Below are 26,513 nucleotides of genomic sequence, written 5' to 3' on the forward strand. Positions count from 1 at the left end.
GGGCATTAATCTCCTGGTAAAGCAAGTAGTAAACTCAGATCCTGTGGCATTGCAATTCATTTTGTCCCTCTCTCTCCACTCCACACATGAAAAACTGGTCATTCTCTGGACAAAGTAATTGCAGCCTTAATGGTGTGGATTTTTGTGGGTGAAATATGGAATTACTTTGGTGGGATGTGGATTCAGTGGTGACCCCGGTGTTGGCAGGACGTGCCTGTGTTTCATACCTGCTCCATTTCCTCCCATCCTCAATCTTACACCAGCTCTGTTTAAAGCAAAGAACAGGAGTTCTTTCACGAGGAAGTTTCAGAGATACATTTTTGTGCTGGAAGCAATCCTTTTCTTTTGAACAACGTGATGGAATAGTTGGACATCTTCAGAAATACAAACAAATGTCAGTTGTCATGAACTGCATGTTGTTTATTCCTTATAATTGTCTGATTGCACTTTTGTGTGTGTGTGTGTGTCTGTACATATATTTATAGGAGAGAGAAATTATTTGGTCAAGCAGACCTGGGGAAAAGTTACACATTCCCACACATGTATGGAGTCCTGATAATGAAACTTTTACCCATTTTTACTAAGGTAAATTTTGAAAGCTGAGGAAATGTCACCTTTTTTCCCCTTACCGGGTATTTTTTTGGAAGTCAGCACAACATCTTTGTATTTCTCCAAATTTCCATCAGCCTTCAAAGCTAAGAGTTACTTCCTAAATCTGACTGCCCAATGTAAGTGTATTTATTCCACCTCAGAGTAAACCAGCAGTTTAGGTTATTGCAGAGCAAACCACGTGTCCCTCAATATCTCTGTGTCTGCTTGAAGAGCAGGGCAAGCTGGCTAATTCCAGTGGAACAGACACCTTCTGTGCTGGGCAGCCTGGAAGAGAGAAGGCTCCAGGGAGACCTGAGAGCCCCTTCCAGTGCCTAAAGGGGCTCCAGGAGAGCTGGAGAGGGACTGGGGACAAGAGATAGAGGGACAGGCCAAGGGGAATGGCTTCCCACTGCCACAGGGCAGGGTTAGATGGGATAGTGGGAAGAAATTCTTCCCTGTGAGGGTGGGGAGGCCCTGGCACAGGTTGCCCAGAGAAGCTGTGGCTGCCCCTGGATCCCTGGAAGTGTCCAAGGCCAGGTTGGACGGGGCTTGGAGCAACCTGGGCTAGTGGGAGGTGTCCCTGCCCATGGCAGGGAGTGGAATGTGATGAGCTTTAAGGTCCTTTCCAAACCAAACCATTCAGTGATTCTGTGAATTAACAGCCCTGAGAAGAAGTTTTGATCTTTTCTTGGTCGAGTTGCAGCTCTCTGTACATTCTGGGTCCTGTTGGGTACATAACTTAGGAACACTGAAGTCAAACAGAAAGCAGCAACCTCCAAAATGTCTCTGCTTCCTGTGACGTTGTCCCACTTGCTGACAGGTACTTTGTGAGGAAAGACCTGTATTTTGGCAAAGAAAAGGGAGGTGAAATGAGCCCAACAATGTGAAATTCTATTTGACAGCCCACCAGTAGGAATTTACATTGTGCCCTCTGCTATCCTGGCTCTCCCACTCCCCACAGGGAGCCCTGGGCTCTCTTCCCTGTGCCCACCAGGCTCTCCTTGGCACAGGAAAGGTGAAAATCCAACCCAGTCAGTGCCTGGAGGCCAGAATGCTTGTTGAACATTCCCTGGGCATTCTGAGCTTCCAGATGGAATGGTCTCACCTGGGTAAACCCTGGAGAAAGGGCCCCCAAAATACTCCCAGTCCCCCAAGTGTGTTCCTCATCCCAGGGAGGACTCACACACACACACACAAAAGGCTGGAAAGCGCCAGTCAGGGATTTTACTGCTCAATATTTTATGCTGGGGAAGGGCAGAGAATATATTTGAGTCTAAACAAATTACAGATAAGTGCCTGATATGTTTTAGGGCAGGTGTTTTATAAGAATGAAAATTGCTATGAATTTTTCCTTGGTTTTTGAGTTGACAGCCTTCATGAAAATATGTAAACTACTTTAATGAAAACCTCAGGCTTTGTTTTCTTGTTATTTTTCTTATTCAAAGCTGCATTTATCAGGAATAAAATAGCAGATATCAAAAACTATGTGTTCTGCTCTTCTCTATTCATTTGGAAGGTGAAAACTACTTAAAGGCAAGTACGTGACATTACTTGCTCTTCTTAATCAGTAATTAAAATATGAACAATATCATTAATCTTCTATTTATACTTTCCAGGTGATAAACATATAATCTCACCAGCTATGTTTGAGAAGTGCAGTTAAGTTACTGTGATAATTTCCCTTTTAATATGGACATGTTTTTGCTGAAAATGATTTCCAAAATGCTCTCTCCAATAATCTACTTAATAACTTGTATTCCTTGAGGCTGAGTTCAGCTCACTTCCTGAAAACTACATGACTTTTTTCCTTGTATCCCTTATCTTTCAGTTTTCTGTTTTTAAATTCAGTCCTGTTTTAAGATGTCTGTGTGGACATACAATGAGAATAATGCTTCCATAATCTCCTTGCGACTGACAGTCATGTCTTTGAAACTTTAACTCAGAAAATGTTGTGGGGTAAGGCTGGAGAACCTGTCCTCTTGGAATGCTGGCTGCACACTCCAGGGCTCTAAGAATTTGTTGATCGGAATCACGAGGTGGAAATCGGCTCAGCAGGGAAAAGAGGGTTGGGTTGGTTGGAAATACACATCTCATGACCAGAATTACCTCTCTTCAAGTCATGTTTCCACTTGTGAATTCTAGCTGGGATTTCAAACACAGGAGGTGGAAATGTGTCAGGTTCCTTTTCCTGGGCACTTTGCACTGAACTCAGGTGGCAACATAAACTGCAATGAAAAAAAGTATTTCTTTCCTATGAAAAATTCAGGTAAAGCCTAAAAACTTAATGAACAACGTTAAACAGTGGTTGTACAATGACAGGAACTGATTCTTGCCAAAGCAATTGTCATGGCAGTATTCCCATTCCACTTCTAAATGCTCCTCTATTGGTTTGATGTTGCTGTTGGAGTGGTGAGCTGTAAAATCATCCTGGAATTCCAGAGTCTCCTTTCTGTTGGGAGTTGTTGTTGCTGAGTCTGTGTGATTTATTTAAGGATGAGTAAAGGGTAGCAAAGTTCTTGTTTTTGTCAGCTACTTCCTTTGGAGGAACTGAATAAGTTACTTTTCCCATTTTTATCTCTGGTCTCTTACAAAAACTTGGAGTGTTTATTTCCATATGGGGATAATGGACTCTGATGTGTGAATACTGTGCCAAAGAGATCCTGAAAAGTACATGCAGATTAGGTTTTTTCTTAGGTCAGGTTTTCAACAAAGAGTAATCAAGAAGGTCCTAAGTGAAAAGTGGGATAAAAAGCAGAATTCTGATCAGCAGGTGATTTTATCTGACTGTGGGGATGGTTCCTTCTGCTGAGACAGTGAACAGCTCAGACTGCAGCAATGTGGGGGGCTTGCGCTATTGAGATTTATAGGAAGCATTTACTCAGTACAGTTCCCAAAGGAAATTATTATTTAAAGTGGAGATGGAGCAGATGAATACAGGAATTATAAGAAGCTGGCTAAGGCAGATAAGGAGCTGGGAAGAGAGAGGACCAGGAGGGGAGGAACTGAGAGGTGAACTCCCAGGTTGCAGGGGAGGTATTGGAAGCATTCCTAAGGGAAAGGTCCTGTGACCAGCCCCCTGTAATTCTTCTTTAATAACCTTGACACAAGGTCTTTGATACGGCTTTTTAAACTCCTGTAATGCTGTGAAGGACAAAAACATTGTACAACAGAATTTTGTTGACTTTGTGGATTAGTATAACAAAGGCAGGACAAAATTGAATAATCATAAGCACACTGCCATTCTGTTAGGGACTAAGAGCAGGGGGTTGCTATAAACAAGTTTCAACATATGGAAATTCAACTTCTTAAAAAACAAGTGTTTGTTTGTAGCACATAGCTGAAGCTGTCATAATTACAACATTTTCCAGAACACCTGCTCAGCAAAGAGCTGTGATTTCCCCTGAAGAGTTGAGAGCTTAGGTATTCCATAAATTCAGAATAAATAAACCCTTAGTTTTTAAATATCGGGTTCTGAGCCTTATTCTGTCAAGTTCAAAGCAGCTGCAGGTGTGACCCCCTGACCTTGCATGAGGAGTAGGAAGGTGCCAGACTACCAAGGTGCAGGTTATTATTGTGGCAGCTGAGGAACTGATCTTCATGTAACCAGCCCATCTGCCTCCTCCCCTGCAAAAGCTCCCAAACAAACCAAAAAACTGGAAACAAGCTAGTGTGGATCTCTTGCACTAAGTGAGCAGCCCTGTTCTTTGAGGTAAGAAAGCTCAGGATGGGGGGAGCTGGAGCAGGAGCTCAGCCACGGAGACAGAACTGGAGGCAGAGCAATCTCTGGAATGAGGGGATGTCCAGCAGGAATCTGAGGGATAAAATGGTACAGTTTTGGCTCTGGGAGGGAGGAGCGGAGCAGGACACTCAGTGTGGGTCAGATCAGCCTGGTGCAAAGGCAGACTGATGTGATCAGTGCTCATCCCACCTCACAGAAGAACCAGCATGTGCTGTGGGGGTCCAGCTTACTAAAGTGGGTGTCAAAATATGGTGACACCTCCCTTACATGGGGCTGACCAGGGGACAGCTGGGTGTCCTCAAATCAGCTTCTTGCAGGAACTCAGGAACTCTGAAAGGAGCACTGACACACTGCCTTCAGGGGCATCACTCACCAGTCTTTCCTCTAGTTGAAGAATCCTAGAACTACTGAGAAAGAGGAAGAAGAGGGGACGTTTTATCACAGAATCACAGAACGGTTTGGGTTCAAAGGGACCCTAAAGGCCATCTCATTCCAACTCCTGCCGTGGGAAGGGGCATCTTTCACTATCCAAAGTTGCTACAAGCCCCATCCAACCTGGCCTTGGACACTTCCAGGGATGAGGCATCATAGCACAATCTCACCTCCAGAGTAGCCGCCCCAGAGTTGTACCAAAATGACACCATGGTAGTAAAAAGGAGCAGATGAACCTCAAAATGGGCCCTCATCAGTGAAATATGGGTATGCTCTACTCTGTGGCTGACCCTCTGAGGATTGGGGATTAAAGCCAAAAAGATGAGAGAGAAAAGGAATGTTCTACAGATCAGCAAAAAAAATTGGTCAAAAGAGATGAAACAGAAGGTAGGACCAACTGATCGGGTTTGTGAGTGAGAGGATGACAGCAGTACAGTCTCCAGAGAATCTGTGCACAAACCTGTGATACTCAACTGATAAATGAACTGCAAAAGAGGCAGAGTGTGCTGCTGATGCTTTTATTTGAGCAATGAAACCGAGTGCTGACTGTGGAAAACTGCCGGAGGACTGAGCAAAACAAAGTGCTTGGGCAAGGCAGTGGCAGGTGAAATCCTCTGGAGGTGGGTGCAAAGTGAAGAAGACAAAAATCCCACCCATGAGGTGATGAATGCTGAGCTGGCCATTGCCACTCACTGACCAAAACGTTGGGCAGAGCTGGAGCTGTAACCTGCCAAGGATGCTTTCCTGAGGTTCGTCGTAACAGAATCATCATAGAATGGCCTGGGTTGGAAGGGCCCTTAAAGCTCATCCCCTTTCACCTCCTGCCATGGGCAGGGACACCTTCCACTAGCCCAGGGTGCTCCAAGCCCCGTCCAACCTGGCCTTGGATGGGATGGGCAGCCACAGCTTCTCTGAGCAACTTGTTCCTTGTTAACTTTAGTTATGGAAGTTTCGTAATGGGGCCTGTAAAATGTAAAGCCTTTTTTGCAGGAAGCAACTGAACTGCAAGTGTTTGGGGATCAGTTGGGAGTTTAGGGGAATTCTCCCATGGGATGAACATCTCTGCCCTTCCTTAGGGGCTGCTTCTGTCAGGGAGGGACTTCTGGGCTTGATGGACCCTCCTGTGAAGGGTTGATCATGGCTTGTCATGGAGCTTAAAGTGGGAAGAGCAAGGAGCTGCTGTTGGTGGAGCTGCTAAAAAATCCCCAACTGAAAGGAATTTCAGGCTGTGCCTGGTGAGTAGGAACAGGGAGGTGTTTGCCCAGTTGTACAAGGCTCACTCACACTATCATATGTGGTTTGGTTCCTTGTCATCACATGAAGATCAATTTAAAATCTGAGAGTCGATAGAAGGACAAGTAATTGCACACTGTGCCTCCATCCCTCCCTGTTACAGGACTGATTGGGATTTCATTGCTTTTGTAGCAAAATAAAGAGATGTCCAGTTTTTAAAAATACAGGGAGGGTTCAAATATGAGGAAATAGAACCTATTAATGTGGATAGAGGGGCTAATGGACTTCAATGTGTCTTGAGTGTGTTTAAATTGGAAACTGGAGAAAGACGAGTGAAATTCCAGAAGGACTTTCCAAACGCAGCTGGGACACAAACCTACTGTTTTTTCAAGATGAATTTCATGGCAGGGATGAGATTTCTGAGTAGAAGCCCACCTGCAGTTCTCAGGAATAGCTTGCAACACTGGGAGCTGGGCCCCCAATTTGTGGGTGTCCCCAGGCTTTGAAGAAAGCAGACCTGAAGGATCCGTCAGGTGTATTTGCTGTTGTACAGTAATGCTGTGTTGTACAGTCATACTGGATATTCCTCTGCCTTGGCACTTCACAGGTTGCCTCGTGAGTCCAGGAGGACCTTTTTACCTTGATGTTGACTTGATTTCTGGGATGTTTCCCTTCCTCCAGCACAGTTGGATTGGTCTTGTAGAGTCCTGCAGGTGTTTTCATGTGATGAATTCAGCCACCTCAAGGTTCTGCAGTGTCAGTCGGACCCTCCCCTTTTCTCCTCCGCTTTTCCCATCATATACCATAGCTCTGGAGACTTTCCAGCTCATCTCCTAAGCATCATAACTTGATAAAGGTTGCAGTTGGCAGTGGAAGCTGGAGATAAATGACTCTTACCCACAGTCTGCTGAGGTCTTCCTGTTGCTCCATGGACATCCCTGGATGGATGAATCCTTCTCACAAGAGGTGGATGGTGACACTTGGATGCAGAAGCCTGGATTTCAGTTCAAGACACTCATGTTAGATCTGTTAGGATCTAAAATATTTGGAACCATAGACAGCACAGATGCTGCAAGTCCCCAGGTCCATTCTGCCATTTTAAAGCCACTTAATTGTAGAAACTAATGGGGATCTCTTATGAAAGAATAAAAAAGGCAGATTAAAACAATGTTAGGAACATGAGACGACCCTACATCATGTGAACTATCACATTTTCATCAACTTGGGTTTTGTGACAGATTTAGGGCAATGGAAAATATCTCCCTATCCTGAGGTGTGTCATTGCAAATCCAGTGTTCACATTTTTGACAGGAGTGAAAAACTCATGAGGGCTTGAAACTGATTTTATATTCGTTTGTTTTTTGTTTTACAATGAAAAGAAACTGTAATATTGTGGGGATTTTAAAAACAAACAGAAAACTGTACACATATAATAAGATGAAACGTGGTGTCCCTTTTAGCTAACATCCAACAGGACCCTAAAGGACAGATGTTCTGGGAGAACAGATATCCATTAGAACATGATGGAAGGGGGAGATTTTGAAAGGTAGCCAGAACCTACAGATGGAAACTTTAAATAAATAAAAATCAATTTCTAAGTAGCCAGTATAAATAATGCAGGGAATGTGTGGCACGTTCTGGATGGTGCAGCCCAGCAAACAAACCCGCCTGTGCATTCTGAGCGGGTCGGAAGGGATGGAACAGCCTTGCAATGGGATTAGCTGAGGGGGAGCCAGAGCCAGCCATCCTCCTGGGCATTTGCAAAAGGAATGTCAGGACAGAGGGAGTAAAGACTTGGCAGAATCTGTTTTTTGAGCAGTGCTCTTTCTCCTCCCTGCTGCTGTAACAATTAATTTGGGGATGCTCCATCCTTGATGAGTCTTTTCGCCTATTTTGAGGATCGTTAAAGGCAAAAGGAGAGGGAGGGGATGTAGAAGGACATCATGTGTAAGAGTATATGAAGTGATAAAAGATGGGTAAAAAGAGTCCAATATTTCCATTTTTTTTTAACAGAGGAAGGTTTTTTGGCACAGTCTCAGGAACAAAAACAGAGTCTCCTTTTGAGTGGCTCCTCCGGTGTCCCAGCAAGTCACAGGTAACCTCAGCAGCAGCAGGTGGCTCTTTTAGAGGGAATGCTTTACCAAAGTACAGGATAGGAATGCCAGGTGACCGGCCAGGTTTGGTTTGGGTTGGATTGGTTTGAATTGGATTGGATTGGTCTGGTTTGGTTTGGTTTGGTTTGGTTTGGTATGGATGGGTTTGGTTTGGATTGCATTGGACTGGTTTGGTTTGGGGGGATTTGTTTTGATTTGGTTTTCATTTAGTTTGGTTTGGTATGGTTGGGTTGAGTTTTGTTTGGTTTGGATTGGATTGGATTGGACTGGATTGGATTGGATTGGATTGGTTTGGCCAAGGGCCCCTGGGCTGTGCCAGCCATGGTGTGGGCACAGGCCCAGGGCAGGGATTGTCCCTGTGCTGGCACCGCTGAGGGACCGCGAGGGCTGGGCCCAGTTCTGGGCCCTCAACAGGAGAGACCCGGAGGGGCTGGAGCGTGTGCAGGGAAGGGAACGGAGCTGGGGAAGGGGCTGGAGCAGCAGGAGCGGCTGAGGGAGCTGGGGGGGCTCAGCCTGGAGAAAAGGAGGCTCAGGGGGGACCTTCTGGCTCTGCAAGTCCCTGACAGGAGGGGGGAGCCGGGGGGGGTCGGGCTCTGCTGCCAGGGAACAAGGGACAGGAGGAGAGGGAACGGCCTCCAGCTGTGCCAGGGGAGGCTCAGGTTGGACAGGAGGAAAAAAAGTTTTCACAGCAAGGGTTGTAAAGCACTGGCACAGCTGCCCAGGGCAGGGGTGGAGTCACCATCTGTGCAAGTGTTTAAAAACCACGTGGATGTGGCACTTGAGGACATGGTTTAGTGGTGAACATGGTGGTCGGTTGGAGTTGGTGATCTCGAAGGTCTTTTCCAACCTTAACTTGATTCTGTGATTCTGTGACCTCTCCTGTGCTGCCCATCTCTGTGTGTCAGTAGCCAGACTGGTACATTCAAGCAAACTTAAGGGCAAGACTGTCCTTCGTTACAACAGTAATGACTTTATTCTTCAGAAACTAGGATTATTTTTATTAATTTTGCTGCAGTAGCTGCATTGCTGTTGTTTCTCTCAAAGCAGTGGTACTTGCACATTAAAAATGTTGTGTTAGTGCAGTGCTGTTTTCTTACTGCATCTCTCTCTCCAACTAACCCTGGAGGCTTATTTCTCCAAACACAGATTTACCTTATTTTCACAGTGATCTACATTCTCTGTACTAAAACAATGCCATAAGGAACAAATTGTTGGTTACACTGTTAATCAAACAGCATCACAGTGGGAGCCAGCCAGCAGCACCAGCAATTACAGTTTATTAGACATCTCTTCTTAAACAGTTGATATTCTTACACATGATATTATGTGTTTGCTAATAGGCCACATATCTTATTTATGCATTTCACCCTCCTTTACCTACACCAGTAGTTATGCTCCAAGCACATGCTTTTGCACATAAATAGGATCATTATTTGGAGCTAATCCAGTTTTCAGATTCTCTCAGTCAAGCAACAGCAGGTCTGATTTGAATAGTCAAACTGGAAGCCCCCTGCTGTCATTAGCCCTCCATCAGTGTTGTTCAGGTTCTTTTCAGTATCTGAGCTAATAAAATCTCCTCTGATAACCCAGATCTTTCCTCCTGCTTGTGCTGTGTAGTTTTACAGATGGGTAAACCCAGTGTCCCTTTTATGGTTGCCTTTGCCATAATGCCACTTAATTGTAAAATAAGTCGTTATTGGGGTTTGCAAGGAGAGAAGTGAGACAGAGAAATATTAAGGAAAGTACCTGTGGTTTAACTCTATCCCAGCCAAAACCAGGACAGGTTGTTTTTAAGGGAATTTGAAACTGGTGCCAGTAAGAGGAATTCCTGCATGGAAGTCAGAGGGGATTTTGCAATTCTGGCTTCCCCAAGAGGAGTGGCAGCCAAATCTGGGCTCTCTGCCTGAAGAAATGGACCCTCCTTGGATTGGAGTATGATGCTCTTACATTCTGACTTTATTCCCTGTATATATTTCTGTCTGTGGGTTATAAGAAAATTAATCCTTTTAAAAGTTTTTATTTGATTCAAACCGAGACCAGACTTTTCTTGGTTAAAATCTGCCATTATTATTTCTGTGGATAGTGTAAAAGTCCTCCCTGACTTAAGAGTAAAATATTTCCATGGTAAGAATAAATAACATGCACACTGACCTTTCAGTCCCAAGGAGAGTGTCTGCCTAAGAGCTTCACAGCTCCCTGCCTCAGTGCAGGTTGACATTTGCAAGGTTGATAAGTCGGTTATTTGGATGTAAATCGACATGGAAGGAAAAACAGTTCCAGTAGTTGTGATAAGAGTCCACTTTTTCTCAGTTTAGTATAATATAATGCACAGTAGATCACGGAAACCCACCATCAATGCATAGTTTAAATGGGGGCTGCTATTACGTGTCAGTGTGGAGATCTGGAAAGGGAGAGAGTTAAAATTTAGTTGATTAAAGAGGAAAAAAATGCCTATCAGGGATTTTGCCCACTATGCCTTAAAGCATCTTTGCAAGCAACTATCCGTGGTGATAGTATTTTAGGGATTAGAAGCAGGCTGTGGAATATGAGTCATCTTGAATTCTAATCGAGATGTGCAAGCCTCTGATGCAGAGAACTGAGAAAAATGAAAGTTTGGAGGTTTTTTTTTTCCTCTGAAGACCCTGTAACTTCCATCGGCGTTTCTGGTCACCAGGAAGGTCAGTGGTTTGCTCTGGCCACAGCAACAACCAGTTCTGAATAAACTTGTACTTTATTATTCTCTATCTTCCCACTCATAGGTCTTCTTTTTGGAGATATGGGCAAGTTGTTACACTCATCACTGCTGTTCTGGGCAGATAAAGTTGTTTATTTAGAGGCTTCCCAGCTTATTCTGTGCTTCTGACACTCAAGGACCAGTGACTAATTCAGTGTTTCATTAAACATGACTGTTTAAGATCATACTGACTTGTGTAAGACTTTCTACTTCTGAATTCTTCATGATTATTACAAACTTTTAATCCTTCTACGGAGAGGGCTCACAGAACACACTCCTGGTATTCTCTTATTACATGTTCTTAAGCACATACAGGCCACTCTGTATTGGAAGCTGTTCCAAAGCAAGCTGAAGCTGAGACAGAGCATCCTGGTTTTGCTGCATCCCGGGAGACTTTGAACACGATATTCCCAAAACTGTGCATGTTGAAAGGTGGGAGTGTCAGCCTTTCTCCTCTCCTGGCAGTGCTGGCTGAGTGAAGCAGCAGGTTTGGTGCTGTGGGGGATGACCCTGCCCCGTGCTCTGCCCGTGGGCTGTGTGTGAGAGCATTGCCCTCGGGGGCTTTGCTGCCTGTCCCTCTGCAGGAGTGACCTGTGATGGCCTGGCCTGTGACACAGACTTTTCAGCTCCCTCTTCAAACATTTTCAGAGCATTGTCTTGGAGTGATTTCATGTTATTTGGGGGGTGTTTTGGGCTTTGTCCCTCCACACAGTGAGTGATGCCAGGCCCTGGCAAGGCCACTTGGTGTGTCCTTCTGTAAGACAGGTATTGAAGAGATCACCCCCTAAATTAATTCCTGGAACTTTTACCAGGACTGATCCAATTACTTACTGGCCCTTGTCTTGAAACTCCCATTCCTGACAGAAAAGTGGCCCACAGTACATTTGCTACACACACATGAGGCCCTCCTGGGATATTCCCATGCTTTTATTTATTCAGTCTGTCCCCTGTTCTCACCTCAAGCCTGGAAGTTGCTATTAAGTTTGTAGAAAAAGAGTCTTACAGAATACATGTATATTCATCTACTTCAAAATTATTGGCAAAACCAACACCATCTCCTTCAGCCTCTGAGACCTGCGAGTCAGCAGAGTGAAACAGCCCACTGCCTTTTATTAGGTGTTATGCACTTGACAGCCAAGTCAAATGCCAGGCTTGGAGAGCAGTAATTCAGTTCCTGACTAATCCACTGAATGTGTCGTTCCTGTCCTCCAGAGAAACGTGTGACCTCTGCAGTCAGCTCCAGCTTGAAATAAGACTTCCTTGGAGGTCTCTAGATTTTCAGCGTCTGAATCCCTCCTTCACAACCCTGTTTCACTTTCCAGAGCCTTCAGCAGCATGGCTTTGGAACTGGGGAACAAATGAGAGTCCACGGCCATGCCATCCCCAGACAGCAGGGGTAGAGTTGTTGGTGGTGCCGTCTCATCAAAAGTAATGAGAAAACTGATTTTTAGTGGTCATCTTGGAGCAAGTCTGGAGAAGGCCCCAAGATGATCAGAGGGATGGAGCAGCTCTGCTGGGAGAGTTGGGATTGTTCAGCCTAGAGAAGAAAAGCTTTGGGGTGATCAAATTGTGACCTTCCAGGGCCCGAAGGGCCCAAGAGGAAAGATGGAGAGAGACTATTTCCAAGGGCCTGGAGTGGCAGGACAAGGGGGAATGGCTTCCCACTGCCACAGGGCAGGGTTAGGTGGGATACTGGGAAGGAATAGTTCCCTGTGAGGGTGGGGAGACCCTGGCACAGGTTGCCCAGAGAAGCTGTGGCTGCCCCTGGATCCCTGGAAGTGTCCAAGGCCAGGTTGGACGGGGCTTGAAACAACCTTGAGCTAGCAGAAGATGTTCCTGCCCATGGCAGGGGGTGGAGTGGGATGGTCTTTAAGATTCCTTCCAACCCGAACTATTCTGTGATTCTATAATATTACCAATACTTTTTGTGGAAAACCCAGCCTTGAATCAAGCTTAAGCACTTCATTACTTAACTTTGGTTTAAAAGGTTGCTGCCCTGAACACTTTTTTTCTGCCTTAAGTTGGTTTTGGTATATGCAGCAATTAATTGCCCTAAAGCATGGAGAGACTCCCTTCCTCGGCCCCCCTGGTGTGTGGGGACAGTGCTCACCTGCCTTCTCATGCTAAGCTTTTTGGACTAGAGCTGAAAGCTTCATCCTTGCAGTGTGCAGCAGTTTGCAAAGGGCTGCTGAGCACTGGAAGGAGCTGGTCAGGGCAGTGGTGGAGTCTCCATCCCTGGAAGTGTTCAAAACACGTGTGGAGGTGGCACTTGAGAACATGGTTTAGTGGTGAACTCGGTGGTGGTGCTGGTTGATGGTTGGATTCGATGCTCTTAAAGGTCTTTTCCAGCCTTAACTCTTCTGCTCTGTTCTATTTGGTGAAGCCTCCTTGGTGCAGAGAACAGTGCTACAGAGTGAGAGTTTCTTATTCTCCAGCTCTGCGTGGAGGGGGCCCAACATGCAACCTTTAAACACAAGCAGAGCTCAGTTACACTGAGATTACAGGAAGATAAGCACAAAGACCCACAAAACCTTGGTGGGCTGACAGAAAATAGATCTTAATTGTGCTTTTGCTAAGCCAACTCCATCAAGGCCCCTGAAGCTGCTGCTTCCTTGTCTTCTATGTCCAAGTTGTTTCACTGTTTTACTACAGACCAATGTGTTACTTTACTAACAGAAACTACTCTGTCTGACCTAATGTTGCCTTGAGGTGAGTCAGAGGGTTCAGCAATCCCAGAGCTGCAAGTCATAGAACCTTTGAGATTGGAAAAGACCTCCCAGGTCACCCAGTCCAGCCTCTGATGGAGTACCACCATGTCCATCAAACTGCGGTGCCACGTTTGTTCAGGAATTTGCTTGTGATAATTTTATTTTACTCTAAGGAAAATTGGAAAACAAAATCACTTTTTTTCCTCTTCAGCATATTTTTACTTAAATGTGCTATTCATGTTCCAATGGGTGATGCTGTATTTAATATATTAGCTTATTTCTAGTGGGAAAGTTTAAAAATTTCATTTCACTATCGTGTAGATGAAGAGTTGAGGGTCCTAACATGTGCCAAGAGTTAGGCAATTTATTTAATTAAGATTCCCAGTCTGCTTTTTGTAGTTACTCTGAGGATCAAAGCAAGATTTCTCAAAGGACACTAAAATCTACTGAGAGAGTCTGTGCAGCAGGAAAAGAGCTGTCACTGAATAAGTAAATAAACACAACTAATGGCCAAAGGTGATGATGAAAACGTTTTAAGGATAAACTTTTAAGAATAAACTGAAAGACTGACCAAGAGACAAAGAGCTAATGTGCTGAAGTGGAATTAGTTAATACTCATATTTGTAAATTTGTAAGTAAAATGAAACTGTAATAATTCAACTTCCATCTGCATGGAAATTCCTCAAAATCTTATACTTTGGATGTTAACAGGGTAATCAGAACATTTCTTCTCTTTGTGTTAGATGGGGTTACAGACCCAACAGATACCAAGTATTGGTCATGTAAAATTACATTTAAATACCTTGGGGTTTCTAAGGATCATAGAATATAAACCCACGGGGTAACTCCACTCTACCAGCTTCAGAGAGGTGAAAAACTGCTCAAGCCATGAAAGCAATCAAGTTGTCCATGCTCTCTGCATTCATGATTTCAGAGCATCTCCTGAGCCACCTGCACCTAATCATTGCAAGGGCATTTTCCACAGTCTGAGTTGTGATTCCAGTGGGAAACACTGACATGAAAGAATTTAAGCAAACCTACTATTTTAAGCAACTGCTCGCTGGTGTAAGCAGCTGGTTCAAACTCCACTGCATGCCTTCCTCTAGGATTGGAAGCAGGATTCATCCTGGGGATTTGTTTTAAAGAGAAAAAATTATGCAAGAAGGAAAATCTGCAATCTCTCACCTTTTTTTTTTTTTTCCTGAAGAAACACATAGCAGCCACCATTCCAACACAGAGGCAAATTGAATATACATGTCCTTATTGTAACATCTCATTCAACATGTCCCTCTCTCCTTTTTCCTCTCAGATGTCTCAGGAGCTTTTGAAATGTTAAAAGGTGAATGAGACAAAACCAAACCATGAACAGATACCCCTTGGAAAAATACAATAGATAAAGACATCACTGCTGTTGAAGGTGACAAAGAGTAATGAGAAAATTACATTTTCTGTGCTTCTGCCAGCCCTATTGGAAAGCTTTGCTGTGATATTTTAATTTTGTCTGATTTAGATATAACTGATCTGCAGTGAGGGTAATTCTTTTCTTACACAATTGGGATGAAGAAAGGTAGGATCACTCCTCAGTTGATCAGGATAAAACCTCTTTGGGATAAGAGTGGTCTCACCCAACAGCCTCTCTGGGATATGAATTGGTGGCTCTTTCATTAACTTAACCCTTCTTGCCTCTTTGCCTTCTTCCTGATTGTCCCTTATTTGCCTGTCACCAGCTTCAGCGGGACCTCTGACAGGACCTAAGCAAGATAATTTGGATGGTGAAAGGGGGAGACATTGAGAAGGAAAGCAGATTAGCTCTCTTAGAATAGGGTTTGAAATAAATTAATTCACAGTTGTATACTTAAATTTTCTCACTTTCACCTAAATCAAGGTGTTCAGAAAGCGAGTGGCTGTGACACTTCACAATATGGTTTAGTGGCCACGGTGGTATTTGGTCCAAGGCTGGAATTTATGATCTTGGAGGTCTTTTCCAACCTTGATGATTCTTTTTTCCTTTTGAGTCATAGTTCCACTGTGAGTGCAATTTATATTTCTGCCTCCCTTTTTCACACACAGTGTAAATTTTGGTCGGTGGCATTGTTTTATTCAGAAAAGTGCAACAGCAGGGTTGGGCTCTCTTGCCCTTTTCCAGGTTGTTTCAGGTGAATGTCCTGCTGCTTTAGGAAGATCTGAAAGCCAACTGCCTCTCCAATGACTGGGAAGGGCAGGAGGAGCTCCATGCTTGGAGTCATGGGAAACAACAACTGTGTGAACCATGGTTTCTGCTTCAGGAAAAAATCCAGCATTTTATGACAAAATAAGAACAGAAATCTGAATGCAGCTGGGTTAAATTATTGTACTTTTAGATTGTGAAATGCTTTCATTTGGGTATCAGGTTTGTTTTCTTTTTTTTTAATGTTGATTTATGATAATATTTTATCTTAATTATCCTTTGTTTTGTAGTTGATGAAAAATAGACTAAGAATGAGCACTCAAAAAAAAATAATCCCCTTGAGCAGAATTGGTTTAAAGACACCTCAGCACCCTTAAAGGTCCTAAGAGTCACTTCACAGCACAGGCAGCTTCTTAAAGACATTGAGCCTGTCCCAGTGCCAGTTTGGAGAGAGGTGGGAAATTCCATTTCTGTCTGAGACCAGGGTAAATTAAGCCAGGGTGAGTCCAGAGTCAGGCAATGATCAAATTCCCTTGCTTTTCTTCTGAGGGAAAAAAAATAAGGATGTTGTTCAATAAGAATCCAACTCTTAAAGCAAATAAAAAGTGAGGAACAGACAAAGATTATGTTGGAAGACAAAGGAAGGGGAAAGGAAGGAGGGGAAAGCTGAATATGAAGCAAAAGTGCCATCGTGATGGGGGGAAAAAATAAAGGCAAACATAATCCTGATGTGTGTAGCAGTGGAGTTAGGGTCTGGTTCCTGCTCTGAGCTCTGCATCTCAGGAAGTTGTGGAAAGCCAGAAGAGAACAGGAGGATCAACCAGAGGTCTAGAAAATACACCTTGCAACGATAAATTGATATTTAGTGTGAAAAGGAAAAAAGGGAGGTTTTAAAACAGTCTTTCACTACGAGAACAGTGACTTTAAAGCTAAAAAAAATGCGTGGATGTGGCACTTGAGGACATGGTTTAGTGGTGAACATGATGGTGGTGCTGTGTTGACCTGATGATCTTAAAGGTCTTTTCCAACCTTAATGATTCTGTAATTCTGTTCTTTTTATCCATGATGGATGGTGTAAAATCAGTGGGTGGAAATCACAGTAGGGAATGTTTGTAGTACATATTTAGGTGTGTTGACAGTTTAAGTAGTGGATGAGTTGCCTGAGGCCAATGGAGCACACCCCAAATGGTGGGTACACTAAAGTTTCTCCAAAGACTTAAAACAAACATTCATCAGGAATGAAAGAAAGGTCTGATCATGTCTTGGAGCAGGAAATGGATGTGGTGACCTGGTGCTTGCTCTGGTATCTTTAAAATAGAGGCCTAGAGCCTGATTCTGTCTTTTACAAGGGAAGGCTGAGGGAGCTGGGGCTGTTCAGCCTCCAGAGCAGAGCCTGAGAGGGGCCCTCAGCCATGTCTGGAGGGGCTGCAGGGAGGGGGCAGAGGATGGAGCAGGCTCTGCTCGGGGGGGCCCAGCAATGGCCCAGGAGGAACGGGCAGGAACTGATGGCCAGGAAGTTCCAGCTGGACAGGAGGAAGAACTTGTTGGCTGGGCAGTGACCAGAGAGGGGGTGGAGTGTCCTCCCTGGGGCTATTCCAGAGCTGTCTGGACACACTCCTGTGCCCTGTGCTCTGGGCTGGCCCTGCTGGAGCAGGGAGGTGGCACCAGATCCCCACTGTGGTCCCTTCCAGGTTGATCCATCCTGGGATAAACACACCCACAGCAGCACTGAGCCCAGAGAGGAAAGGAGGATTGTGGGTCTGATGCTGCCCAGGAGAGCAGATTCTTGTGGGCAGACACCAATAATCCAGCACCAGGATAACTTGAGATATTCCTAAAGCTTTATCCCTGCAGGGGACATGGCCAGGTTGCTCAGCAGCACGTGCAGGTACCCCTGCAATTTTGAATTCAAATATCCAGGGATTTTGCTTTCACCTGTAAATCACTGAGTGTGAAGACTCAAGTTCATTTTGCTCCAATTAAAGTTTGAAGATGGCAGTGCTGATGGTGGGGACTGAAACCTTCCCCTGTTCCCATTAAGACAGTTTGTATATTCCAGTTTTTTATTTCTATTTTTAATGCTCATAACGGCTCTGCTTGCCAGAAGCTTCTCAGTGTATTTGCTAATGAGAGAATGAAAATAGATTTTGGAATGTTTGTAGAAATCTTTGGATTAAATGTGTGTATTTTTGAGTGACTTACCCCCCTGTATGTATGCTAACAGTGCATTCACAAAAGCCTTCCTAATTTGCCAGTGGCCTAAGGAGCCAAATTGTTTCCTGTTCCTGTGCAATTTTATTGCTGTGGTATTTGTTTTGCCAATTTTTCTGCATAACCATATGGTCAAGAAATTTGAGGTGAAAGGCCATAAAGTGGAGCCAATACCTCTGAGGTTTTGCCTTCTGTTCATCTTAGTTATCATCCTGATCTTGCATAATTTAAAGTTATTATTTTTATGAACAGGTAGAAATTGTAAATCAGCATCCATTTACCTTTGCTAACAGAGCAAATGCCTACACTGGTAATGCACAGCTATCACTGCATCTGGATTTGTGTGTTTACACAAAGTTGTGTCTCTGTTTGAGATGTATCTTCTTGTATTGATTTCTTTGGTTAAAATACAAACCTCTGTTGTATGAATGCTGGAGGGAGTTTCAGCACAGTTTTTGGATTACTTGCAGAGGAGCAAACCATAGGCAAACAGTTTTTTAAAGAATCCAGCTTCTCCTAGTTTGTATTCAATTCCATGGTTATTTTCCAGTGGGAGGCGCAGGAAGGTTGGGGCTGTCCCAGCTGCTATCCTTAATCTGCTTGTAGAGGATTCTTTAATTCTGCCTGGGCAGGTGGTTTGTTTCAGCTGTGGCCTCTCTGCCTGGGCCAGGCAGTTACTGGCTCACACCTGAGGAGATTTTGGGGTGTGGGCAGGTCCTTGAGATGATGCACCAGTGGAGTCATTCTTCCCCATGCCTCTGATCACCCCCTCCTCTTCCAGCAGGCACTAGGGGTGCGTCTTCCCGGTGGGAAGATCCAACATCTCATGGATTTCTTACTCTTTGTGGTTAGGAGGTAAGAATTTCTCAAGGTGTTTGAAAGCTGGGCTTTGATTTAATCTGAGTGCAAGAGAGAGATGAGTGTAAAGGCTGCGTGGTAGAAGAGGAACAACCTCCTGGCAAAAGGATCCAGCCAGTGGGAAGAGAGCAGTGTAACCTGTTCTAGCTTAAAAGAGTGAAAGTCCCACTAGCAGTGCTTTTCCCCTCAAGAAAAAGAGTGCCCTCCTCTGTGGCTGTGGCTCTGGGCACCTTCACTGACTGATGAACACATGGCATATTTATACTCAAGCAGGCCAAGGCTGTTTTCATGCAGAACTGCTGCTGCAAGGCCTTGCCACACATCTGTCCCTTCTTCGTTGCCACCCTTTTGGAGCTCAATGTTTGAATCATGATCTCATAGAATCACAGAATCATTAAGGTTGGAAAGGACCTCCAAGATCCTCAAGTCCAACCTTCAACTAATTCCACCACGCCTGTGACATATTCTTACTGTTCATTCTTGTTTGCATCTACCTTTTACATCCACCTGGAACTTCTCCTCACTTTCTTGCTTTGCCTTAGCATTTCTTCCTCCTGAAAGGGAGAGTGCCATCACCTAAAGTGAACTTCTCCAAGGAGACAGATTTCTCCAGGACAACAGGCTGCTGTCCCTGCCTTCGTGACATATAGAGATCTATATAATGGATGATAGAAAAATTATTGAGTTTCGTTCTGTTCTGAGCATGAATAATATTGTCCCAATTTTTCATTCCTATAGGCTCTCTCTGTGTGACGCTGCAGCAACTCTGTGGAGTATGAAGAAGGCTCAGAAGTCCATGTAAGTGTGTATTTTCACAAATGGGAATTGCCAAAGCAGCTGTTAGCTCTCTAGCCCTTTTTAAATCTGAGGGAATTGGTACAACAGGGAACACTGATGGAAAAGGGATGAGACCATCACGGGGCAGGAAAAAAATAAAAAAAAAAAAAATCACAAACAAGGTTAAAAAATGCAGCAGGTGAGAGTAAATTGTCAGTGTCTGACTTCTTGGGAGCAGTGGCAATTTATAACAGTGGTGAGTCACCCAGGAGCCTGGAAAGAACAATAATGCATTGCTGACTCCTGCTCTCTGTTTTTTTGGAGGGGGTTTCCTGCAGCAAGAACCAGTGGCTCACTGGGGGGCTGGAGCAGCTCCCAGTTCCCCACCCCAGCAGCTCCAGGCCGTGGTGCCTTTGAGTATTAACACCCTCAGAGCCCTGGCATCACCTTTTAGCTCACAAATTGGCAAGCGTTGTTTTGTTGCCTTCTCAGCTCCTGGTGTTTTTAGATGTGTTTGCAGATCTAATCGGCATTCCTCAGATAAACAGGGCATTAACTGAGGTGTGGACAGCTCTGCCCCTGGTAATTGCAGAGCCAGTTTCAGAGCTGCACAACAAAGCTGTGAGAAGTTACTAAAGCACAGCTGAAATGAGGTAATCAGGGCCTGGTGCTGTATTGATTAACACTCTTATGTGCAAGATAAGGCAGACTGTACTGTATATACTGTAATGCTTTTATCTGCTGTGCCTAATTTAAGTTTATCCTAGATTTTATGTATTCCATCAGTAATGAGTTCATTGTATGTGCCACATGTCTAATGAAGTTATCAGCAGTGTGATTCTGATTCTGCCTCCTCTACATGCTTGAGAACCAAAGAGGAATTATCCAAGAAGTTGTTTTCTGCTCTAGGTCCTGGCTGGTTTGATATTCACTCGATATTAAATTGAACACTAATGGTTTACTGTTGCACATTGTGTAAACACTCAGCTTTGCTGAATTGTTTTGTTCCTTTTTTTTTGGTTTAATGGACTCTCCATGGAGGAAGGGGAAGTCTTGTTTGCCCAGGAGCAGCATGGAAGTCAAAGGCAAAGGGCCTGCTGCACATTTTAGCTGAGCTGCAAGGAAGTGATTCCTGTTTGGAAAAAAAAAAATAAATAAATCCCAAGGGAGGAGTGCTGCTGTAAAACCTGTCAGTGCAATCTGCCAGAGAGCCTAGGATTTGGGCTTGGAAAAATCCCATTGCAGTAATCCATTAATCCATGGAATTACCTGGAAGCTTTTCAATATAAGGGAGTAATTAGGTGAGATCCCAATTTTTTAAATTTTTATTTAACATTTATTGCTGTTGCTGGTGCTTTATTTTCTTTTATCCACTGCCCTCTACAGGTCTCGTGGATCAAGTTAGACCGAGGGAAATGAGGTTGCAGCAGTGGCTGGCTCTGGCTTTAAAATAACTGCAGAGATGCTCCTAGAGCTGTTTTCCAAACTCTCTGGAAAGGGAAAAAAAATATCTACAGTGGCAGAAATTCAGATTTTAATATAGGGATTGGCAGTCGCAGCTTTTAAGAGCACAAAAGCAAGGATATAACATTCCTTTCTAAGAGCCTGCCTGCTTTATTACAGGTGATAAGAGTTATGGCACAAAGTTATCAGGGCATCAAATGTATGGCTATTTATCCTCTTTTAGTAAATTCTTGTTAAAAACCATTTTCAGGGAGAGAACATCCTTACAGATGAACTGCAGAAATGCTTCTGAACTTGAAAGTCTTGCTCTGAATAAAAGAGGGGGGGAATTCCAAGGTCCTCATGGGTTTGTGTCTCCTCACTGGGCTCTGGGGGCCCTTGCCAGGCATTTCCCTCTCCCAGAGAGTGGGAACAACTGTCTCTTCCATGGCCTTTCCTTGTGTTTAAAGAACATGAAGTGCAACTGCAGCACATCCCCCTCATAGAGATGTTTGGGAATCACTCTCCTCTATCTGGCTGCTGCTTTCCTGAAGTGATTTGCATCTTAATAGCTTTGATACTGCTATCAGGATTTTTTGGGAAAGGACAAGAAGGCAGTGGTGTGGTAGGATTATGTGAACCATGTTTCTTGGAGAAACCCAGCTGCAAGTAGAAATGTTGTCTTTAAATTATGGCAAGGCTTCGGCTCAAGCCCTGGTGCTTGGCATCACTCTGAGAAATTAATATAAATTCATGTTTAGCTCTTTTGCCCTTTATTCCCTGGCAGTTGCCATGTGCATCACTCAGCAGAGCTGCCTGCAATCCCAATGCTTATCCAATTAGGGAAATGGCAGCATGTCTGGGCTGTGTGTTTTAGGGAGGGAAACGATCCCGAGCTTCTCCCAGTGAGCTTCTGCCAGGTGTTTATAAGACATTGTGGTTTGTCTTTGAAGTGAAGTAAATTAAAACTGGCTGGAGTCCAGGGGCTGCTCCTGGGCCAACAACCAGCCAGGGACCCACGGTGGGATGTTTTGGATGGACTGAGGTGTGTTGTAGGTTGGAACAGTTCCTGCTGGGGATCCAACCTCTACCCAACGTGTCCAAGAGGTTTCATGCAGACTGTCTGTACCTGCTCCCTGAAGGGGCTGGCCCTCAGCAGCTGGAACAGCCATGCCATTCCTGGATTTCATCGTTTTATCCTCCAGGAATGCAGGTTTTGTGCTCCCAGACCTCTCTGCAGTGCACCCCAGTGTGCTGTGGCGTGGGGACAGCGAGGACAGTCACCTCAGAAGTGCATGTCTGACCTGCACTGCAGCACTCTTCCACAGACACCCCTGGTGGATCAGTATCTCTATCCTCACCAGGAGAATAAGATTTATCATGGATCTCTGATGCAGTAATTATGTAGCCTCTGTAGATTTATATATGATACTTATCTCCATGATTTGTCTCTCCCGTGTACACCCATAAATTTATTTTCCCTGTTCAGGATACAGTTATAGATAGTTTTAAAGGCTCTGCAGTTTGGGCTTTAGTTGAATTGTATCTCAGCACTGGGCCATTCCTCCACAAAGTGATTCTTTTCCTAAATTATACTCCCCAAAAGACAGAAATGTTGTCAGTTCTTGCAGTTGTGCAGTGACACAAGTAAAGCCACAGAAGTAACTAGACCTGGCTCTGCTCACTGGGGCATCCAGAATTAGTCAACCGGCTTTGAAACTTAGCTGGGAGATGGTGGAGATGAGAAATGAATTTCCATAGATCTGCAGCTTTGCATTCATCTTAATTTTCCAGTTGACTGGGGATTTGGGGATTCGCAGAAGAATTTGTCTGTTATCAGAGTCCTGAAGCACAAATAAACCAGTGAAAGTTGTCACAGCAAAATATTTTATAATTAATGAGATCTGTGAGATTTAAACAGGAAGAGGAATGGAAACATTGGCCACCTTATAGGAGCTTGTGGGCACAGAAATGAGTGTAAGGAAAGTGTAAGAAAACACCCAGGGAATTAACCCAGGTAACTACAGGTAACAGCAGTAGGAAAAAGGTGAGATGGGTACATGTGTGATGCAGGCAGATACAGGAGAGAGGTCTGTGCTCATGAGTTGGACACCCTTTGGGAGAATGGGAATTTTCCTTCTTTTGATATCAGGAGGAATTTCTCCCTGGAAAGGGTGGTCAGGCCTTGGCAGGGGCTACCCAGGGAGGTTTGGAGTGCCCATCCCCAGAGGTGTCCCAGGAAGGCCTGGCCGTGGCACTCAGTGCTCTGGGCTGGGGGACAAGGTGAGGACTGAGCACAGGGGGGACTCGGTGGTCTTGGAGGTGTTTTCCAACCTCAAGGATTCTGTGATTCTATGACTCCTTTCTTCACTGTCTTCCCACACACCAGGTCTTCTCCTCAGCAGCTGCTGTTGGAAGCTCCCAACTGGCGAATTGTTCTCTCAGCTTCTCAGCTGCTCCTCTGCCTGACCCTGTGCACTGACACAAGGCCAGGGATGACCAGCTCCCAAATTCTGGGAGTGCTTTACATTGCCCCAGGCCCCATTTGCACGCCTGGGCTTCCCACTGTCCGTGAGGAACGTGCTGCCTTCACCCCCACGGTGACCATTCCAGTATTTGGTGAGAAATGTCCGGGGGTTTTACTGCTGCACAAATGCAGCCAAGTTTCATGAGAGTGGATGTTGAGAGGTGGATGTTAGTATGAACCTGAAGGGGTCTGCCAGTAACACATCAGCTTTAAGCCAGGGCAGGACAAAGTGGCTGGCATCTGTTAATTGCTGTCTGTTTGATTTTTGGATCAGAAGTGCTTTTTGCAGGTAACAGAGGCCTAATTTTGTTCTGATTTTGCCCAGGTAACTGGGTCAGTCAGGATACGTTTCCCACAAATATGTTGCTCTTAACACTAATTATACCTGCAGATGGCTTTCCTACACAACTCCCTCTCTGCATGCCTTTATGTGATACAGGGTATAAATTCTGATGTTCTCCTTAAATAATACAACAGATGTAGATTAAAAGCAGTTCCTCTTCACTGACTGCTCAGCTCATAAAGTTCTTCTACTCTCACATGGGTTCTGACCATGCAGGTGCCTACAAGACAGAAAAGGACATTGCTGCCTAACTTGACAGGCACTAAGAGATCCATTGGGATGGTGTGTAGTATCTGCATCTCCATTTATCAGTTTCTTGACATACACTCATATATTATTTATGAAAGAAAGCGCCGTCATTCCATATATATATATATATATATGTATGTATGTATTTATGCACTGAAATAAAATGCATCAAGGAAATTACAGTTCCTCCTAATTCCTGGCCTCTTGGAACTGTGGTTCCTTCCTGAGTCTTTGTTTAGGATGAAAGCAGAGCTGCTCAGCTCCAGCAGGGCCTCGCTCGCTGGCCATTGATGCGTGATTTTGTTTGGGTTTGTAACTGCTGCTTAAGGCAGTAATTAATACATAAATATGCAATTTGTCACAGCTGAGGTTATTCAGGCTGGGGGGCAGAGAACCTGGAGGCAGGAGGAGGACTGGTGTCCCTTAGCAGAAACCTGGACTAGGTGGTAAATGTGAGTAGAGATGAGGGCAGGTACTGGGGCCTTGGCCTGGGCTCTTGTTGATTCTCAGCAGTTGTACAGCCAAAACTAAAACAACTCCCAGTGCTGGAGCTGAAATACAATGGGATTGTATCAGAATCACCTCTTTCTCTTTCATTACCATTTTAAAGGTCTGTTTTTCTATCAGTTCTCTGTGATTGCTGATTAAAAATGCTCCTGGATTGTTTACCTTGATGGAGACCAAGATAATCCTCAGTGGGCTCAGGTATTTGGAGAAATTTCTCAGAGCTGAACATTGGCTGAGTTGATTTGTCTAGAATCAAAGAGAGGGGTTTTTTTTATCTAAATGGGAGCAGAATTCCAACCAGGCTGATTTTCTCACAAGTCATTTTTCCTGCTCCCTGGTTTAGTCTCTCCTTCATGTGGCTCAGATGAAGGCAGCAGCTCCCTGATGTCTCTCCCCAGTTCAGAGCCTTGGCTATTACTGCCACAGGAATTGTCACTCTGTACTTGCAACACTGGTAACTTTTATGGTCATTAACAACTTGGAAATTCCTGAATTGGAATTTAGTATTTTCTGCAATTCGGGAACCTTGAAATGGTCTCTCCTCTGGGAGAAGATGCTCTCCCTGCTCTCAGTACCCCCAGCAGCAGCCCCAAGTGCTCAAGTAACATTTGGCAAAGTTTTGGTAAGAAAGTCAAGCATTTGAATAGCTCAGTGCATCACTCCTGCCCACTTCCATGTGATGCTGAGCAAAGTTTGGAGCTTTGGATTGTTTTTGTTTTTTGGGGGTTTTTTTTGGAAAGGCTTTCATTTTTAATGCTGTAGCAATCAAGGAGGAATCCCTGTGCTCCCAGGGTTCGTGTCAGCACGTAGGAGCAGCCTCTCCTAAGAGCAGCAGGTAGGTGATCCAGGTGCTTTGAGGGGACATTCAGCAGAGCCCAGGAGGCTGTTTGCCCTGTCCATGCCCTGCCTGCCCTGGGCCAGGTGTCTCCAGAGCCCCAGGAGCTGTTGGACACCTGCTGCATCCCAGCACGTTCCTCATAAGGAGCAAAGTTCCTTTCTTTAGTGGCACTGTCCTCCTTACCAAGGTGAGAGGTTCTGGCTCCTGTGGAGCTCAGAAACAAATCCTGCTGGATTTTGGGGATGTTGTGGAGACTCACGTGGCATCCATCACTTGTTCCTGTTCCTTGTTCCAGCTGCAGCTCTGAAGGGGCTGGACAGGGAATGAAAGACAGTGGGCTGAAACCCTTGAGTCATCTTGGATTATAAACAGCATTAGTAACATCTCTAGGATGAAAATGTCACAGATGTTCCCAGATCCATAATTCACGTGGACAATTCATTCTGCAGTCTCTTTTCTCTGGTGCAGTGTTCAGGTCAGCCTCAAATGTGACAGTGTGCAGAACCCCCAGGCTGGGCTGAGCTGCAGGTGCTCAGTGTGTCAGTGGGGGGCTGGATTTTTCTTGTCCCTCTTACGTTCTTACACGGAATGGCTGTTAGGTGGAGCAGGAGGCTCAGCAGGGATACAGCCACCTGCTGCTGTCTTTCTGTCTATTGTCTTGGAAGTGTTAGGGCCTCCTGCACCAGGAAAATTACCTGGGGAACACAGGTACACCAGGTCATCCACAGGTGGAAGTACGATGTGGCAGAAATGGGTGTACTGTTCAGAAATCTAAGCACGGAGTTTCAAGGTATAAATCAGATCTATGATAATTTTCTTATATGACCTGAAAAATATAAGCCATAAGATAAGACTGGGAAGCTTGACCAGAGAAGCTGTGGCTGCCCCATCCCTGGAATTGCCCAAGGCCAGGTTGGACAGAGCTTGGAGCAACCTGGGCTAGTGGAAGGTGTCCCTGCCCATGGCAGGGGTGTGGAGGTCCCTTTGAGGTCCCTTCCAAGCCAGACCATTCTATGATTCTGTGAAGAGAACGTGTTCAGAG

At 44.7% G+C, this 26,513-nt stretch overlaps 1 protein-coding gene across 3 annotated transcripts in view; it reads left to right on the plus strand.

Annotated features, from left to right (window-relative positions):
* The window catches only part of PCDH15 (protocadherin related 15), a 692,202-nt gene that overhangs the window by 280,422 nt on the left and 385,267 nt on the right, over positions 1-26,513 (plus strand). For all 3 annotated transcript variants that reach the window (XM_039384770.1, XM_039384768.1, XM_039384769.1), the window contains exon 4: positions 19,526-19,585. The gene's annotated coding sequence lies outside the window, so the exon portion shown is untranslated. The remainder of the gene's footprint in view (positions 1-19,525; positions 19,586-26,513) is intronic.

This window comes from Pipra filicauda, unplaced genomic scaffold (genome assembly GCF_003945595.2).
Source record: "Pipra filicauda isolate LSUMZ 115617 unplaced genomic scaffold, ASM394559v2 scaffold371_size1224239_pilon, whole genome shotgun sequence".
NCBI lineage: Eukaryota > Metazoa > Chordata > Aves > Passeriformes > Pipridae > Pipra > Pipra filicauda.